Source organism: Musca autumnalis, unplaced genomic scaffold, assembly GCF_047663935.1.
Source record: "Musca autumnalis isolate F117 unplaced genomic scaffold, ASM4766393v1 scaffold_1, whole genome shotgun sequence".
In the NCBI taxonomy this organism is placed as follows: Eukaryota; Metazoa; Arthropoda; class Insecta; order Diptera; family Muscidae; genus Musca; species Musca autumnalis.
In genome coordinates this window covers 312,044,165-312,063,390 of record NW_027411644.1, presented here as the reverse complement: position 1 = coordinate 312,063,390, position 19,226 = coordinate 312,044,165, and the positions used below count along the sequence as shown (strand labels likewise).

The 19,226-nt window shown below is 37.5% G+C and overlaps 1 protein-coding gene across 1 annotated transcript in view; it reads left to right on the top strand.

Annotated features, from left to right (window-relative positions):
- Positions 1-19,226, top strand: part of klg (klingon) — a 541,049-nt gene that overhangs the window by 401,652 nt on the left and 120,171 nt on the right. The gene's annotated exons all lie outside the window — the stretch shown is intronic.

Here is a 19,226-nt window from a genome sequence, read left to right as displayed (position 1 = left end):
AAAAGTTTTCTGAAAATTCCACCCCAAAACATCTAACCAATATACTTCAGATCAGTTTCTTCCAGGGGGCAGCAGTTGTACTTAGGATTTGATGAAAAAACCGTCTAACGCCTTTTCGCAAGGAATCGAAACTCTGTGACGCACCCTGGCTATTGATATTGTTGTTACAAATGTCAGTGGTTCAATACCCGACAAGAACATTGGCGGTTGCGATTACCCTCACAAGAAGCTAGCTACGTTGGAGAAATATTTCGGCGAGGAAAAATTAATCTATGGCCGACACACCATTCGGACTCGGACATCAAAACTGGTTCTATATCAATAAACTAAAATAAAATCAATATATTTTCAACTCGCCTAACTTCAGTTTTTCCATAAAGAGAATTCGCTTTCCGCTATAAGGACTAACATTTGGTTTAAAACTACTCTCTACTGAAAGTCTTAACGGCTACCCTCTGGTCGTGTAAAATACTTTCTGTAACTACTAAAAACTCCTCTCAGGTCTCACCTAAAAGGCACAACTTCACATAACCTTAAAATACTGCTTTCTGTTCCTATAACAATAAATTTTTCTGTAAATACCCTGGTCTGGCTTTACCAGAAGGTTCCCTTTTGTTCGTCGATTAATACATCCCCCAGGGCGCTCGTCTGTAACTACTCCCTTCTGATCGTTTGTAAAGACTTCCATTAGCTCGCCTATAAAACATCACTTTAGATCATCTAAAACTACTGTCTTCTGCTCCTCTAAAAGGTCTTTCTTCTAGTCGTCTCTCTATTCTCCCTAATCTGGTGTTCCATAAAGATTTCCTTCAGCTCGTCTATAAATACTAAAATCAACTCTACTTTAAACAGTCCCTTCAGCTTGTCTATTAAGACTTCCTCGAGTTTGTTTGCTAAGACTTCTTCTAACTCGTCTACAAAAACATCCTTCAACTCGTCTTTAAAGACTCCCTTCAACCCGTCCATAATAACTTTCTTCAGATCGTCTACAAAGACTTCCTCCAGCATGCCTACAAAACACATTTCAGTTAATCTGCAAAGATTTCCTTCAGCTCGACTATAAATACTCCTTCCAATTCGTCTAAAAGACTTCCTTCAGCTCGTCTACAGGGATTTCCTTTAGGTCGTCTATAAATACTTCATTCAGCTTGTCTATAAGGACCCCTTCATCTTTTCTATAAAAACTCCTTTCAACTCGTTTATAAAGTCTCCTTCAGCTCGTCTATAAAGCTTCTCTTGTGTATAAAGACATCCTCCAGCTCGTCTAAAAGTCACCCTTTTTCCGACCTAAGAAAAAAATCCTGTGGCCCTTCCTTAAATCTACCATTGTCGTCTCCTTTTCGTTTATAAAGGTCGCTTATTTGGTTACCTTTTGTTCACTTCAAAGGACTTCCTTGAGCTTGTGTATTAAACTTTTGGAAGCCCATAATGCTCGTTTGTAATAAAACAAACTAGATTGGTTCTACACTTATGAATTTTATTTAATCTATAATCCATTTCCCTATACTGTGACCTCAACCGCCATAAACTTCACATATGTATGTATATTTACCCTGCAAATGCATTTCACTTTTATTGAAACTTATCAAATACCAAACATTTTGTGAAAGTTTACTCATTCAACCACACCTTTAAGTGGCGAATTTAAATAGCGATTTGAATTGAATTGCACCACACTACTACTGCTGCTACTCGTGGAAAACGTACTCTCAACACTTCAAACATTATGTGCATTAGTTGACTTCCTCTATATATTTTTTTTGTAAACTTTGTTGTTAGACCAAAATGAAATTTCAAACCAATTCATTATGTTTTCCTCAATAAATATTCAACAATTTCCTGCACTATGACAACTTAAAGCGTAATGCTCTCAACCGGGTACTTCAACAAAACAAACCGTACACACCCAGCCAATTTGATGTTTAAATGTGTTTAAATGTGTTCTACCTTAACACAATATCTGCGGAATACATAGATATGTGAGGTGAATTGTGACAACAGGAGTCAGTAGCTCCATACAACATACATATCAACGGTAATAGAAGCAGAGGCATCAGCAGTAGTAGCATCAGGATGTAGTGCCAAAAGCTAAATGATTTCCTTGTGCACCTTATTTGCTTCTAATTTATCCACTTGATGGAATCGTCTCTCTTTGCTGTGTATGTTGTCGTATGTGAGTTGCAATAACAAGAGACTAAGAGAACAAAAAATACGAGGAAGCGATTCCAAAAGAAACACACATTTGGAAAAACCAATACTAACATCATGGCTTAATAGGAAATAGTAGTTAGTTTTTTTGCTGGAACGGATAGTGAAATACATTGGCATATTTCATGTGCTGTTGTTTTTTTTTCAGCTTTACATATGTAAGGAAAACAGGTATACTAGAACGTCATCTATTCAAATACTCTTAGAGATGATAGCATCAAAATGCATACATTCTAGCTGCCCCCCCTAACAGCTGACATCGATTGGGGGACGAGATGTAGAATTGCCAACGTTAATAGAGGGATACCACTTCAACTAATAATCAACTTGTGATGAATGAATGCATTTATGATAAGAATCATTCCTGGAAGGAGTCTATTTTAATTGGGTACTTGATTTGTAACAATGCACGACAGACTAACTGTTTTAATGGTGGTTTACATGCAAACGATTATTGCTTTGCTTGATTCGTATTTCAATAGTTTCTGATAGTTTGAACATTACATGGAGACTGCCTGCAGCTCTTTTATATTGGCTATCCTCAGCCTGACTATAACGACCCCCATTATCACGTCTATAGAGTGCAACATAGACACTCTTGTAACCACGAGACCCCTTTTAATTTGTGTATAGAGAGCCCCCTCACCTAGATATAGACTATACAGACTCTATTCAACTCATCTAGATAGACTCTCGATAGCTTGTCTGTAGAGATTTCCTTCAGCTTGTCAATAGATACTCCCAAAGCTCTTCTATAGAGACTTCGTCCAACTCGTCTATAGAAACTCCCTTCAGCTCGTCTATAGAGACTCTATCCAACTCGTCTAAAGAGACTCCCTACTACTCGTCTATAGAGATTCCCTGCATATCGTCTATAGAGACCCCCTTCTTCTCACAGTTCGCCTATAGAGACTTTCAGCTCCTTTATAGAAACTTCATTCAGCACGTCTAAAGAGAAACCATTCAGCTCATATATAAAGACTCTCTTCAGATCGTCTAAGAAGATTCATTTCAGTTTACCAATAAAGACTTCCTTCAGCTCGTCAATATAGACACCCTTCACCTCGTCTGTAAGACTCCCTTCAGCACGTATATAAGGACTCCCTTCAGTTCGTGTATGGAGACTCCTTTCAGCACGTATATAAGGACTCCATTAAACTTGTGCATGGAGGCTCCCTTCACCTCGTCTATAAAAACTCTCTTCATCGCGTCTACAAAGATTTCCTTTAGCTCGTCTATAATCTCTCCCTTCAGATCATTAAAAAAGGCTCAGACTCAGACCTCAGCTTGTATAGAAAGACTCCCTCAGCTCGCATACAACGACTCTCTACAGCTCGTCTATAAAGGATCCCTTCGGCTCGTCTATAAAGAGGATTTGGTTCGTCTATAAAGACTCCCTTCAACTCGTATAACAAGACTTCCTTCAGCCTGTCTACAAAGGCTCCCCTTTGATCGTATATAAAGGCTCCCCTCAGCTCGTCTATAAAGACTCCCTCAGCTCGTCAATAGAGACCTCCTTCAGCTCGTCTATAGAGACTCCCTCGAACTCGTCTATAGAGACTCCCTCCAACTCGTCTATAGACACACCCTCCAGCTCGTCTATAGAGACTTCCTTCAGTTCGTCTAAAAAGACTCCCTACAGCTCGTATATACAGACTCCCTTTAGCTCGCCAATTGGGACACCCTGCAGATTGTCTATAGAGACTCCCTTTTGCTCTTCTATAAAGAATCTATTCAGCTCGTCTTTAGATGCTCGCATCGGCTCGTCTATGTGAGTCTATAGAGACTCGTTTCTGCTCTTCTTTACGCACCCTTTTCAAATTGTCTATACGGACTCCGTTAAGCTCTTCTATCGAGACTTCAGCTCGTCTATAGAGACTCCATCCAACTCTTCTATAGATACTCGCTTAAGCTCGTCTATATAGACTCCCTTAAGCTTGTCTATATAGACTACCTTAAGCTCGTCTATAGAGACTTCCTTCCCCTCGTCTATAGAGACTCCCTACAGCTCGTCTATAGAGACTCCCTTCAGCTCATCTGTAGAGACTCCCTTCAGCTCATCTGTAGAAACTCCCTTCAGCTCGTCTATAGAGACTCCCTTCAGCTCGTCTATAGAGACTCCCTTCAGCTCGTCTATAGAGACTCCCTTCAGCTCGTCTATAGAGACTCCTTTCAGCTCGTCTATAGACACTCCTTTCAGCTCGTCTATAGACACTCCCTTCAGCTCGTCTATAGATACTACTTTCAGCTCGTCTATAGATACTACTTTCAGCTCGTCTATAGAGACTTTCTTGAGCTCGTCCATAGATAATCCCTTTAGCTCGTCTATAGAGACTCCATTCAGCCCGCCTAAAGAGACTCCCTTCAGCTCGTATATAGAGACTCTCTTTAGCTCGTCTATAGAGACTCCCTTCAGCTCGTCTATAGAGACTCCCTTCAGCTCGTCTATAGAGACTCCCTTCAGCTCGTCTATAGAGACTCCCTTAGCTCATCTATAGATACTACTTTCAGCTCGTCTATAGAGACTCCCTTCAGTTCATTCATAGACACTCCATTTAGTTCGTCTATAGAGACTCCCTCAACTCGTCTATAGAGACTCCCTTCAGCTCGTCTATAGGGACCCCCTTCAGACCGTCTATAGAGACTAATTTCAGCTCGTCTATTGATACTCCCTTAGCTCATCTATAGATACTACTTTCAGCTCGTCTATAGAGACTCCCTTCAGTTCATTCATAGACACTCCATTTAGTTCGTCTATAGAATCTCCCTCAACTCGTCTATAGAGACTCCCTTCAGCTCGTCTATAGAGACTCCCTTCAGCTCGTCTATAGAGACTCCCTTCAGCTCGTCTATAGAGACTCCCTTCAGCTCGTCTATAGAGACTCCCTTAGCTCGTCTATAGAGACTCCATTCAGCCCGCCTAAAGAGACTCCCTTCAGCTCGTATATAGAGACTCTCTTTAGCTCGTCTATAGAGACTCCCTTCAGCTCGTCTATAGAGACTCCCTTCAGCTCGTCTATAGGGACCCCCTTCAGACCGTCTATAGAGACTAATTTCAGCTCGTCTATTGATACTCCCTTAGCTCATCTATAGATACTACTTTCAGCTCGTCTATAGAGACTCCCTTCAGTTCATTCATAGACACTCCATTTAGTTCGTCTATAGAGACTCCCTCAACTCGTCTATAGAGACTCCCTTCAGCTCGTCTATGCAAACTTCCCCTCAGCTAGTCTAAAGAAACTCTCTGTCAGCTATAAGGACTCCCTTCAACAAGTATATAGTGACTCCCATCACTTGTCTATAGAGACTTTCTTCAGCTCATCTATGGACTGCTCTGCATTACTTTGTACACACACAGTGCATCAGAAGTACATATGTATTTATGAAGGTCTGCGTTTTGCTCCAGAAAATTTATTTTGGCGAAAAGCGAGGTGGGTTAGTTTAGCTTTTTCATAATAATATTGCCAATGATTTTATACTGAATGATGCCGAGGTTTGCTGCACGAGTACTCATGCTACTGTCAGTGCTTGATATGTAAATAGTTTTCGATGCAACATCCGTTTTAGATCCATTGACGAGTTTGATAAAGCTTTTTAGGTTTTACAGTTGCTACAAGGAGGGTCTTACTTCAACAGCTCTACTACTTCTGTCGTGGAATTGGTGCGGTTGCAAGCTAATGCTTGGCTTATATCGTTTCCATTGATGCTAACAATGTTGCTTGGCAAAATTTTTTCTACTTTGCCTGTCGGATTGTCAATCTATGCAGTTTGTCAAAAAAAAAAAGCTAAAACCGGAAAAGAAAACACTTCACCAAATACAACCGGGGGAAATCTGCTGTCGATGGTTGATATGTTAAGTTTAACACACTCACACACATACAGAGATTCACATGCAAAAACATAGAGGCGTTGTTAAAGGTGATGCTGCTAATGTCACTTTGGATATGGCTGGAGCAAATATGTATGCAAAAATATGCACACCTTCATACACAGTGGCTGTTAGTGTCGATGAGCTAGGAAATCAGGATATCTGCGAGTGCGTGCGTGTGTGTTCATCTTAAACTAGCAACATATGCAAATGTTATGCCAATGTTAGTTGTTTGTGTTGGAAATTTTGCGCTTGTATAAATTTGCCAAGTTTCTGCTCCAGTTCCTGTTTGTCTTGTCTCTAATGTAGCCTGGCAATGTTGGTTGCAACTTCAATGCAATACCACGAAATTTTAGTGTGATATATATTTATTTCAATACATAGTATCGAACTCACACACACACACAAACACCCTCTCTCACATCGACATCCCAAATAAGCCAACAAAAATCCATTTTTCTCTACATAGTCTTGTATTGTGTGGATTTTCTGCTGCTATTGTTAAAGTAGATTTTCTGCTGCATAACATGATTATGCAGAAAACGCATATCATTTGCATTTCATTATTTGCACTGCAACACCTTTACCAAAGCAACAACAACAACGTTAGCATCAACAATAATCTCTTCGATCTGGTACTTGGTAAATGGTTGCAATATGAAAGGCTTCTTGCACCTGCCATCTCAATTACCCACGTGAAGAACACGTCAACACATCATCAGACAAAGTTACCGCCAACGCCACCACCACCACCAACCAACAGCGTAACAATGGCATTAACATCAGCCATCATCAGCACCACCACCACCAAAGAGATGCTATAATTTCGTTGTTAGTCCCTAAACGAGTGGAGTGGAATGTATTCACGTAGCGTGTTGTTCACACGTGATGACATATGCAAGTGGGGACATATTTTGTATTGGAAATTGAAAATGAAGCTTTGGGATTGACTAGCTACAAGATTAAAGTTTTAGCGACTGCCATTGGGTCATTTAAAACAACTTCCTGGTTGTAGTCTCTATAAAAACTCCCATATCTTTCGGCTCGTGTGTTTAGATTCTATAAAATTCATCCTTACAGTATTGGTCAGGTTTTATTCGGGCCGATAAGGACACACTTGAGATGATCTATTTAAATCCTATCAGGTCATTCTTAACGGGCATGAAATCGCTGCTTCTACATTCATAAAAACTTCCGTCTGGTGTTATACAATGTAAGAGGTCCTCTTCTAAAAAGACTCCTTTTGCTAATCTAAAACATCAACCCTCCGGTTTCTTTGCAGATACTTAAGCTAGACTAAGCTAAGCAATTCAAATTCCCTTCGGTTCGTCTATATAGACTTCCTTCAGTTAATCCATGGACGCTCCCTCCAAGTCTTTTATATAAATTCACGTTAGCTCTCTAATAGAACCCCCTTTCAACTCATCTTTAGAGCAGAGAAGGGCAAAGAAGTATAGTAAGGGCGCCCACTGAGTTGTTTCAGGTGGTTGTTGTTTTCTTCACCCATACATACAAACATACTAAACCATTGATGGAAATTCTAGGGCGACGCTGCTTTAGACTCCCTTCAGGTCCTCTATAAAGATTACTTTCAACTCTTCTATAGATACTCTTTTGAGGTCCTCCACAGTCTACAAGCGGAACTAAAAACAGTTCCTTAAGCTCACCCATAACTAATCCCCTCAGTTCCTCTATTTTGGTCGTCTTGAAAACTTTCTTCAGCTCGCCACTAAAGAATTCCTTCAGCTCGTTTGTAAAGACTCCCTTCAGCGCGATCACAAAGACTACTGCCTCAGCTCATCTATTAAGAATCTCTTCAACTCGTCTATTCAGGTCGTCTAAAAATACTCCCTTCAACTCGTCTATGAAAACTCCCTACAGCTCGACTATAAATAGTTCCTACAGTTCGTATATAAAGACTTCATACAGCTCGTATTTAAAGACTCCCTTCAGCTCGTTTATAAAGACTCTCTTCAGCTCGCTTATAAATACTCTCTTTAGCTCGTCTATAAATACTCCCTTGATCTCGTCTATAAAGATTCCTTTCAGCTCGTCTATAAGGACTCCCTTCAGCTCGTCTATAAGGACTCCCTTCAGCTCGTCTAAAAAGACTACCTTCAGCTCGTATATAAAGACTATCATCAACCCGTCTATAAAGACTCCCTTCAGCTCGTCTATAAAGACCCCCTTTAGCACGTCTATAAAGACTCCCTTCAGCTCGTCTATAAAGACCCCCTTCAGCTAATCTATAAAGACCCTCTTCAGCTCGTCTATAAAGACTCCCTTCAGCTCGTCTATAGAGTTTCCCTTCAGCTCATCTATAGGGACTCAATTCAGCTCGTCTATAGAGACTCCATTCAGTTCGTCAATAGAGACTCCCTTCAGTTCGTCTATAGAGACTCCCTTCAGTTCGTCTATAGAGACTCCCTTCAGTTCGTCTATAGAGACTCCCTTCAGTTCGTCTACAGAGACTCCCTTCAGTTCGTCTATAGAGACTCCCTTCAGCCCGTCTATAAGGACTCCCTTCAGCTCGTCTATAGAGACTCCCTTCAGCTCTTCTATTGAGACTCCCTTCAGCTCGTCTATAGAGACACCCTTCAGATCGTGTATAAGGACTCCCTTCAGTTCGTCTATAGAGACTCCCTTCAGTTCGTCTATAGAGACTCCCTTCAGTTCGTCTATAGAGACTCCCTTCAGTACGTCTATAGAGACTACCTTCAGTTCGTCTATAGAGACTCCCTTCAGTTCGTCTATATAGAATCCCTTCAGTTCGTCTATAGAGACTCCGTTCAGCTCGTCTGTAGAGACTCCCTTCAGTACGTCTATAGAGACTGCCTTCAGTTCGTCTATAGAGACTCCCTTCAGTTCGTCTATAGAGTTTCCCTTCAGTACGTCTATAGAGACTGCCTTCAGTTCGTCTATAGAGACTCCCTTCAGTTCGTCTATAGAGTTTACCTTCAGTACGTTTATAGAGAATCCCTTCAGTTCGTCTATAGAGACTCCCTTCAGCTCGTCTATAGAGACTCCCTTCAGTACGTCTATAGAGACTGCCTTCAGTTCGTCTATAGAGAATCCCTTCAGCTCGTCTATAGAGACTCCCTTCAGTTCGTCTATAGAGACTCCCTTCAGTTCGTCTATAGAGACTCCCTTCAGTTCGTCTATAGAGACTCCCTTCAGTTCGTCTATAGATACTCCCTTCAGTACGTCTATAGAGACTGCCTTCAGTTCGTCTATAGAGACTCCCTTCAGTTCGTCTATATAGAATCCCTTCAGTTCGTCTATGGAGACTCCCTTCAGTTCGTCTATGGAGACTCCCTTCAGCTCGTCTATAGAGACTCCCTTCAGTACGTCTATAGAGACTGCCTTCAGTTCGTCTATAGAGACTCCCTTCAGTTCGTCTATAGATACTCCCTTCAGTGCGTCTATAGAGACTGCCTTCAGTTCGTCTATAGAGACTCCCTTCAGCTCGTCTATAGAGACTCCCTTCAGCTCTTCTATACAGACTCCCTTCAGCTCGTCTATAGAGACACCCTTCAGATCGTGTATAGAGACTCCCTTCAGCTCGTCTATAAAGACTCCCTTCAGCTCGTCTATAAAGACTCCCTTCAGCTCGTCCATAAAGACTCCCTTCAGCTCGTCTATAAAGACTCCCTTCAGCTCGTCTATAAAGACTCCCTGCAGTTCGTCTATAGAGACTCCCTTCAGTTCGTCTATAGAGACCCCCTTCAGTTCGTCTATAGAGACTCCCTTCAGTTCGTCTATAGAGACTCCCTTCAGCTCGTCTTTAAAGACTCCATTCAGTTCGTCTATAAAGACTCCCTTCAGCTCACTCCCTTCAGTTCGTCTATAGAGACTCCCTTCATCTTGTCATAAAGACTCCCTTCAGCTCGTCTATAAAGACTCCCTTCAGCTCGTCTATAAAGACTCCCTTCAGCTCGTCTATAAAGACTCCCTTCAGCTCGTCTATAAAGACTCCCTTCAGCTCGTCTATAAAGACTCCCTGCAGTTCGTCTATAGAGACTCCCTTCAGTTCGTCTATAGAGACCCCCTTCAGTTCGTCTATAGAGACTCCCTTCAGTTCGTCTATAGAGACTCCCTTCAGTTCGTCTATAGAGACTCCCTTCAGCTCGTCTATAGAGACTTCCTTCAGTTCGTCTATATAGAATCAGAGACTCCCTTCAGTACGTCTATAGATACTGCCTTCAGTTCGTCTATAGAGACTCCCTTCAGTTCGTCTATAGAGACTTCCATCAGTTCGTCTATAGAGACTCCCTCCAGTGCGTCTATAGAGACTTCCTTCAGTTCGTCTATAGGGACTCCTTTAAGTTCGTCTATAGAGACTCAATTCAGTTCGTCTATAGAGACTCAATTCAGTTCGTCTATAGAAACTCCCTTCAGTTCGTCTATAGAGACTCCCTTCAGTACGTCTATAAATACTGCCTTCAGTTCGTCTATAGATACTGCCTTCAGTTCGTCTTTAGAGACTCCCTTCAGTTCGTCTATAGGGACTCCCTTCAGTTCGTTTATAGAGACTCCCTTCAGCTCATCTAAAGAGACTCCCTTCAGTTCGTCTTTAAAGACTCCATTCAGTTCGTCTAAAGAGACTCCCTTCAGTTCGTCTTTAAAGACTCCATTCAGTTCGTCTATAAAGACTCCCTTCAGCTCGTCTATAAAAACACCCTTCAGCTCGTCTATAAAGACTCCATTCAGTTCGTCTATAAAGACTCCCTTCAGCTCGTCTATAAAAACACCCTTCAGATCGTCTATAAAGACCCTCTTCAGCTCGTCTATAAAAACCCCCTTCATCTCGTCTATGAACACTCCATTTAGCTCGTCTATCAAGACTTCCTTCAGCTTGTCTATAAAGACTCCCTTCAGCTCGTCTATGAAGACTCCCTTCAGCTCCTCCATAGAGGCTCCCTTCAGCTCGTCTATAAAGACTCCCATCAGCTCGTCTATACATCTCCATAGACTCTCTCTCTATAGAGACTCCATAAGCTCATCTATAAAGACTCCGGTTGTTTGAAAAATCGTCCCAACTGTTCATTGCCCCTCAGACTAGCTGGGCTGTTCGTCTAAACATTGTCTCTTGTAGGGTGAAATGCTTTGCTTGAGGCCGTTTATTGAGCCTCACTTTTGACTTTCTTCTTATAGTTTATAAATTATTATTTCTGCCTTAATATGTGCTGTGCTCATATAATTTAAAGTCATTCATTCTTTATGGTTTAAAAATCATTGCGCTTCTGATACCTGCCAGGTGGGCTTTTCGTCTAAAGACTCCCATATGTATTATATGAAGGTTTTCTTTAAGTCATCTAAATCTCATAAACCTCACTTTTGACATCTATAAAATCTCACTTCTAATCATCTATGCGATTGCTTTTCCCCTCCCCTATAATGATTTTCAATTCATTGTTCTCAAATACCATCTATGTTGGAATACAAAGCCTTCCTTCTGGTCTTTAATAAATTAAATTAAGATTTTCGTTACAAAATGTTATTCATTTTATGTGCTGCCTTAAAATCAGTAAACATTTACAAAATTGAGAGCTTCTTTCTGGAAAAAAATTTTTTTTTTTGTATTCATATCAATTTGCAAAACTCCTTCCCAATAGAGGATGCATATAAAATATGCAAAATATTTATAAGTAAAGGAACTACTTTTGCCAGATATGAATACTTTCATGTAAGCGAGTGAGAGTGTGAGTGTGTTAAACATAACATAAACAGGAATACAAAATCTTTGTTTTACATAATTTTGTGGAAAAATATTTTCTTACTACTCTGCATAAATGGAGAAAAAATAATATGTAAATATTTTGTTTTTTTATCGTAATTCCTTTGGCATACTTTGAGCATCTACAAAAAAATTGTTGGAAAGAAAATCTTCCAGAAAAGGGTTATAATGAAATTTTTGGCAGAACAAATTTCAATCAAATCTTTCATGTTTTAAATTTAAAGTGTAAACTGTCAAATTGTTAAACACCAACATTAACACTTCTCTGGTTATCTTATCTTAAAAGCAGTCAGACGCACACACACACACCAAAAGACACATTAAATAAAGGGAAAAGCCAGCAAAAGAGCAAACGAAAAATGCACAAACCAAAAACCCCAGACAAAAGGGCCAGTCAGTCAGTAATGCTTGAAATGAAGGAGAAAGAAAAATTACTTTAATGTTCATTTGGTGACATTTATAGCCATTGCGTTTTTAACATTCCACCCCTCTCTCGTTTGTCTGCTTGCTTTGTCTTTTGGCCAACAAAAGACCAGCCACTAGCAAAGAGTAAGAAAGTCAGGTTTTGTTGTTGTTTTTTATTACTGCACCGGATTGCATCTTTGCTACTAAGAGCACCTTTGTGAACTAAGAGAACCTTTTTGTTGGGTACCGTTGGAGAAGATTTTTCTTAATATTCCGGCGACTTGTATCATGACTTTTTATCCGGTTTCCACCGGATCTGTGCTGCCATTATAATGGCAATGTTGCAATCGTTTGCAATTTGTGTGTCTCATATTCCCACGAGTGCGTGTGCGGGTTTTTTCTTTGTGAGGGAAAGGAGCAGCGTTGGCTGAATTTAATGGTCACCATTTGAAGGGGATTGTTTGCAGGTTTTTTTTATAGCTTTTCTTTACTCAGATTGCTTGTTGCAATTTAAGTTAATGGTTGTGTTTTTCAAACGCATATTTGTGTGAACAAAAGTGTGCATGTGTGTGATTTAGTTGGTTGTCGTTGTAATCATATAAAAATTTAAGGAACGTTAAAAAATAAAAATTAGGGATAATACTTGGAAGGACGATAAAAAAACTTGGGCTAGACATCGGTTTAGCAACCCACCAATATAATAAAATCCCAGTATGAAACCCTTCGACCGGGTCGAATTTTATATACCCTCCACCATGAAATAGAATTAGAAACAATTCCTCTTTCTCCACGTTAAAGAAGGCTTATTAACTGATAAAAATCACTTAACATTTACAATTTTTTGCCAGCAGGTTTTCTTCCATGCCATGTGACATCCTCTTTAGAAGGACAGTGTGGCAAAACCCTTTAAAAGAGATCACATGTGACGTCATCATTGTTCTTTCCAAACCATGGACCAATATTGGCAATTTTCCGAATTTAGCTTTTGTATCCTCTGAGAACATAGCAATCTCGGTTCGAAGATTATACAAAAAAAAAAAAAAAAAAAAAAAAAACTCTCGAAAAACATTAAATAGGCCAGAATAAAATAAAAATAAATGACTTTTATTTTTAATATAATTCCTATTACTTGATGTTGAGTTTTAATAATGTTGTGGGTATTTCTGAGTCTCGATATTTTTTTAAATACAGAGGAAAATCTCTAGCTTACGATGAAAAAAATATTAGCTGCCCCCATCTGCCACCGGCAAGTTACTCCCCGTTATACCACACCTGTAAAATCGTCAAAATTCCGAAAATCAGGATATACGTTTATATGGGAGGTATACCCAGCAAAAATTTGGATCCGGTAGTCATTACGTAACCCTTTACAAAGTAATGTAAACAAGCTTCTTTTCGCATTACAAGTAATCTGAAAAGTAATGGGTTACTTCTTAAAAAATTTACAAGGTAAACTTACTTACTTTACTCCTCACTAAGTAATGACGACGGTGGCACAGTGAGTGTGTTGTCGACTATAAATCCTAGGGTTGTGTGATCAACGCTCACCGCCGACACGCGATTTTTTTTATTAAAAAATAACAGTTCGTGGTGCACATGTGTACTGCACATTTAAGTTCTTAAGCAACCCTTAACATTCGTGTGCGTGGCATAGTGTGTAGTGTCTTTGGCTAGAAATCAGAGGGTTCGTGGGTTCAATTCGGGCAGACAGCGAAATAAAATAAAAGTAAGAAGTGCGATGAAATTAAAAACAAATTCTCTACATCAACTGTTCTAAAAATAGATTTTTTTTCACCTTACTTTTCAACTTCTAGTGGCCACAGAATAATTAGTTATTCTAGTGGTCATAAAATAACTACAAACTGAGTGCGACATGCCCTTGTAAAAATAATGGGGAAGAAAGGGAGTTTGAGAGTAGTTACGGCTGCCAAAAATCCCTTACGAAACCCATGATTTTGGGATGACTTTTTTTTGCTGGGTACCTAAACTTGGGCCTATATTGAACATTTTTTGCAAAGAGGTATTTATTGTACTGAGAACTCAAAATGCAAAATTACAGCCAAATCGGTTGAAAAATTTTGCAAAAATACCGAAAATCGGGATGTACCTTTATATGGGGGGCTATACCTAATCATATACCTATATTGAACATTTTTTGCGAGGAGGTATGTTGTTCACTGAGGACTCAGAATGCAAAATTACAACTAAATCGGTTGGAAGGTTTGGCTAAAATCGTCAAAATACCGAAAATCGGGGGGCATCTTTACATGGGGGGCTATACCTAAACGTGGACCTATATTGAACATTTTTTTTGAGGAGGTGTTTTGTTCACTCAGGACTCAAAATGCAAAATTTCAACCCAAACCTGTTGGAAAAGTTGTCTAAATTCTTTAAAATACCACAAATCGGGTGGTACCTTTATATGGACGCTATACCTAAAAGTGGACCTACATCCACTAAAATTTTTTTCTATCTTTTTGTCTCGTTATAAACCTATGTTTAAAATTTGGAGGCGGTAGCTCGATTAGAACTATTTTTGGCACTCCTTTCGGTCGGGTCCTATCGTCGATGACATATGTTATGGGTTAAATGTCTACATAGTTCACCCAGTGCATTTATTCCATCCAAGGAATATGACAATATCGGCCGTTAAATCCACTGAGTGCATTTCTTCCATCTGAGGAATATGAACATATCGGCCGCTAAATCCACTGCCACATTATTTACCACATGGCCGGCTGAAGTTAAACTCCCACTGAACATATTTGACGATGGTATACTGTTTCCGACTAACTACTCCAAAATATTGGGTGTAACTTTCGATAGCGTGTTTAAGTCGTCCGCCCAAGTCACAGCTATTTGGTGGTCGCTTTCCGGCAGCAGTTGGGTTGCTGACAAAGAAACCTTGTCGCCCTCTCACAAAGCAATATACCAGTCTGTGGTAAGCTATGCGGCGCAGTGAAAAAATACTCACACCTGCCAGAATGCCGCCCTGAGGACTGCAACATAGTGCCTCCTCATGACTCCAGTGGACCATCTTCATGAGGAAACGAAGGTTTTACCGGTGCATCAACACAACAGGATGTTGTCGATGCAGTACCCGTTTGAGTGTTATCGCAGTGAGCATCCCTGTCACGATTTAATGGACATGGATCTTCATGATCTAGAAGAGAGGTCCAAAGGTATAAAAGAGAACCTCTAGATCAATGAGCCTTTCAGGCAGGCTTGGATAGCATTCACCCTGACATTGTTGAGCAGACAGTACATAGATACAGTGTGAATGACGCACCATCCATCGTAGCAGAAGAACGCCAGCCGCCAAGGTAAACACGAGTGGCTTTAAGATCTGGGCAATGCAGCCGCCACAATTCACTTTGGCCCGAATTGATGCCACGTTACCACACGGCACACTGCAGTTGTTCTGATGCCCAGCTTACCCACTCACCGGTCTTTTCATTCTTTTTAGACACAAAAAATACAAGTTGCAGTTTTTTGAGTCTGGAGAAAAGGTACAACAAGAACAAAAGAGCAAAAATCGGGAGGGACTATTCTATGGGGGCTTTATGAAGATGTGTACCTATACCGATAGATTTCAGGTAGAAAGTTTATGCCCTTAACCATTTCGGTGGGATATTGAGGCACAACCTTCAAAATATTTCATTCTCGCAACAGGAAGTTTTTTTTGAGAAAAAATGTACAAAAAATCATAACTCTAACATACAGTCCTTGATGTCCGAAAATGTGCCCATCTACATAATCTCGTCACGTTTCGCAGACACTGACTCCCTAATAAATAAAGGCATATGACGATTTAAGGATCTAATGTCATATTATACGAGTATCCGATCATATCCGGTACAATCGGCAGTACTAAATGCGTTACCCAGCAAGAAAATCTTTACCAAAAATGGGTTTTTATAACACTTTTTGGTAGTCGTACCTACTTCCAACACCCCCTACTAACTCATTATATTGATAAGGGCATGTCGCACTGAACTACTAGTTATTCTATGGCCACTAGAATAACTAGATATTCTGTGGCCACTAGACGGTGGAAAAGAAGCTAAAAAATCTATTTTTAGAACAGTTGAGGTATAATTTGTTTTCAATTTCAACACACTTCATATTTTTATTTTTTTATTTTATTTTGTTTTTCAAAATAGTCAGGCTTAATCCCATAGTCGTTGTTTTAATATTTTATTAAAACAACTTTAATTTATTAGTGGGAAAAAATTGGCGATGTTTGCCAAGGGGTAAGGCAGGGAATACTATAGTTTCAGATCTCGCCACAGATCTTCATCAGTTCCCTTGTTTCTTATTTTTCAAACCATAGTATTCCCTGCCTTACCCCTTAGTAAACATCGCCAATTTTTTCCCACTAATAAATTAAAGTTGCTTTAATAAAATATTAAAACAACGACTATGGGATTAAGCCTGACTATTTTGAAAAACAAAATAGAAGTCGTCATCCCAAACAAAAAACGCCAACCCTCCTAATTTTATTTTATTTTATTTTATTTTATTTTATTTTATTTTATTTTATTTTATTTTATTTTATTTTATTTTATTTTATTTTATTTTATTTTATTTTATTTTATTTTATTTTATTTTATTTTATTTTATTTTATTTTATTTTATTTTATTTTATTTTATTTTATTTTATTTTATTTTATTTTATTTTATTTTATTTTATTTTATTTTATTTTATTTTATTTTATTTTATTTTATTTTATTTTATTTTATTTTATTTTATTTTATTTTATTTTATTTTATTTTATTTTATTTTATTTTATTTTATTTTATTTTATTTTATTTTATTTTATTTTATTTTATTTTATTTTATTTTATTTTATTTTATTTTATTTTATTTTATTTTATTTTATTTTATTTTATTTTATTTTATTTTATTTTATTTTATTTTATTTTATTTTATTTTATTTTATTTTATTTTATTTTATTTTATTTTATTTTATTTTATTTTATTTTATTTTATTTTATTTTATTTTATTTTATTTTATTTTATTTTATTTTATTTTATTTTATTTTATTTTATTTTATTTTATTTTATTTTATTTTATTTTATTTTATTTTATTTTATTTTATTTTATTTTATTTTATTTTATTTTATTTTATTTTATTTTATTTTATTTTATTTTATTTTATTTTATTTTATTTTATTTTATTTTATTTTATTTTATTTTATTTTATTTTATTTTATTTTATTTTATTTTATTTTATTTTATTTTATTTTATTTTATTTTATTTTATTTTATTTTATTTTATTTTATTTTATTTTATTTTATTTTATTTTATTTTATTTTATTTTATTTTATTTTATTTTATTTTATTTTATTTTTTTTTTTATTTTATTTTATTTTATTTTATTTTATTTTATTTTATTTTATTTTATTTTATTTTGCTTTCTACTGGATTTGATCATGGGAACCACGCGTACGAACATTAAGGGTTGTTTAAACTCTTACATGTGTAACGCCATCTGTTTTTATTTTGTTAAGAAAAAACTCTGCTACCGATGGTAAGCGTTAAACACACAACCCTAGGATTTGTAGTGGGACACACACATCCTGTGTCACCGTTCTCATTACTTAGTAAAGAGTAATATAAGTAGTAATTTTTGTTTACATTACTTTGTAATGGATTACATGATGCCTAACGGATTCGAATTCTTGCTGGCCAGAACAGAATCAATCGTCGCTTGCTTTGATTGCTTCCCAAATGTTAAATTATAAATGAATGCTAGAGCCTCCTGAAGGAGAACGCAGGCGGATTTGCAAAGAGGCTCTCGCATTCCTTTATAATTTGACATTTGGGGAAGCAAGCAAAGCAAGCGACGATCGATTCTGTTCTAGCCTTAAGTCCCATATTTTATACTGAAAACGTTCCTCAATCTTGTTTTCTCATTTAATATATTCCTTTTTTCTTCTTATTTCTTAAATTATTTTCCTTTGTTTCATTCCTTCAATGCACATATTCTGCAACCTTGATTATCTCACATGTAAACCCCAAAAGAGCAATAAGCTCAACAAAACATGTACGTAAAATACCCAAAAGGATATACTACTACAATGACAGCTAGTGCAACAACAATAACAATAACAAGAAACTGATGATCTGTGAAAATGTGCATTTTCAGGGTTGTTAATTTTTAAGGGTGATGTAAAATTTTAACAATAAAAATAAATCTTAAAGAGATAACACCGAACGTAGAATTTGTAAAAAAAGAAGAAAAAAATACTAAAAAACTATCTTTTGATTTTTTTTGCAATTTAAAGCTATAACTTAGCTCAAAAGAAGACAAAAACCCAAGAGATAATTTTTATGGATTCCTTTTAAATTTGTTAATGGATTTTTATATTTTCTTTCATTTCATCTTGCCAGATAACTTTAAGTGCTTGCATGGAAATTTGTTGTTATCTAATATCCATCGACATCGCTAATGTTTGACCTAAAAGCTTTTTCCTATTCAAAGAAAAATATAAAGGTGCAGTTGGATTAAGTGAAATATTTTAAAAAATTAAATGCATTTCCTGTTGTTGTTGGCTGTCGCTGCTATTAAGAGTTCCTGGGAAATAAGACTTAGCGATTTTTTTCTGAGTTTTTATTGCATTTTCCATGATGCGCTGTTTAACTATATTGCTTGTCCTTGACTATTAAAAAGGAACGAACACACAAACGAATCGCGAGTTTTTCACTTTCGTTTTTTGTCTCAGGGCTATCATCATTATTATCACTGGCAATCATCCTCAACGCAGTCTTTATCATCATCATCATTATTGCGATGATGAACGTTATGTTTCCTGCACTACAAATACACCATTTATGACAATCTTTCCATCCACCATCCACTTTTTGCTCATCACCCAGTTTTGCATAGTTTTAGGGCCAAAAATTATGGTTGAGCATTTTTCACATTGTTTATGGTGGCTGACATTGTTCTTGTTGTCATCGTTGTTGCTGTTGTTGTTATTTGTTTACTGCCTTGCATTT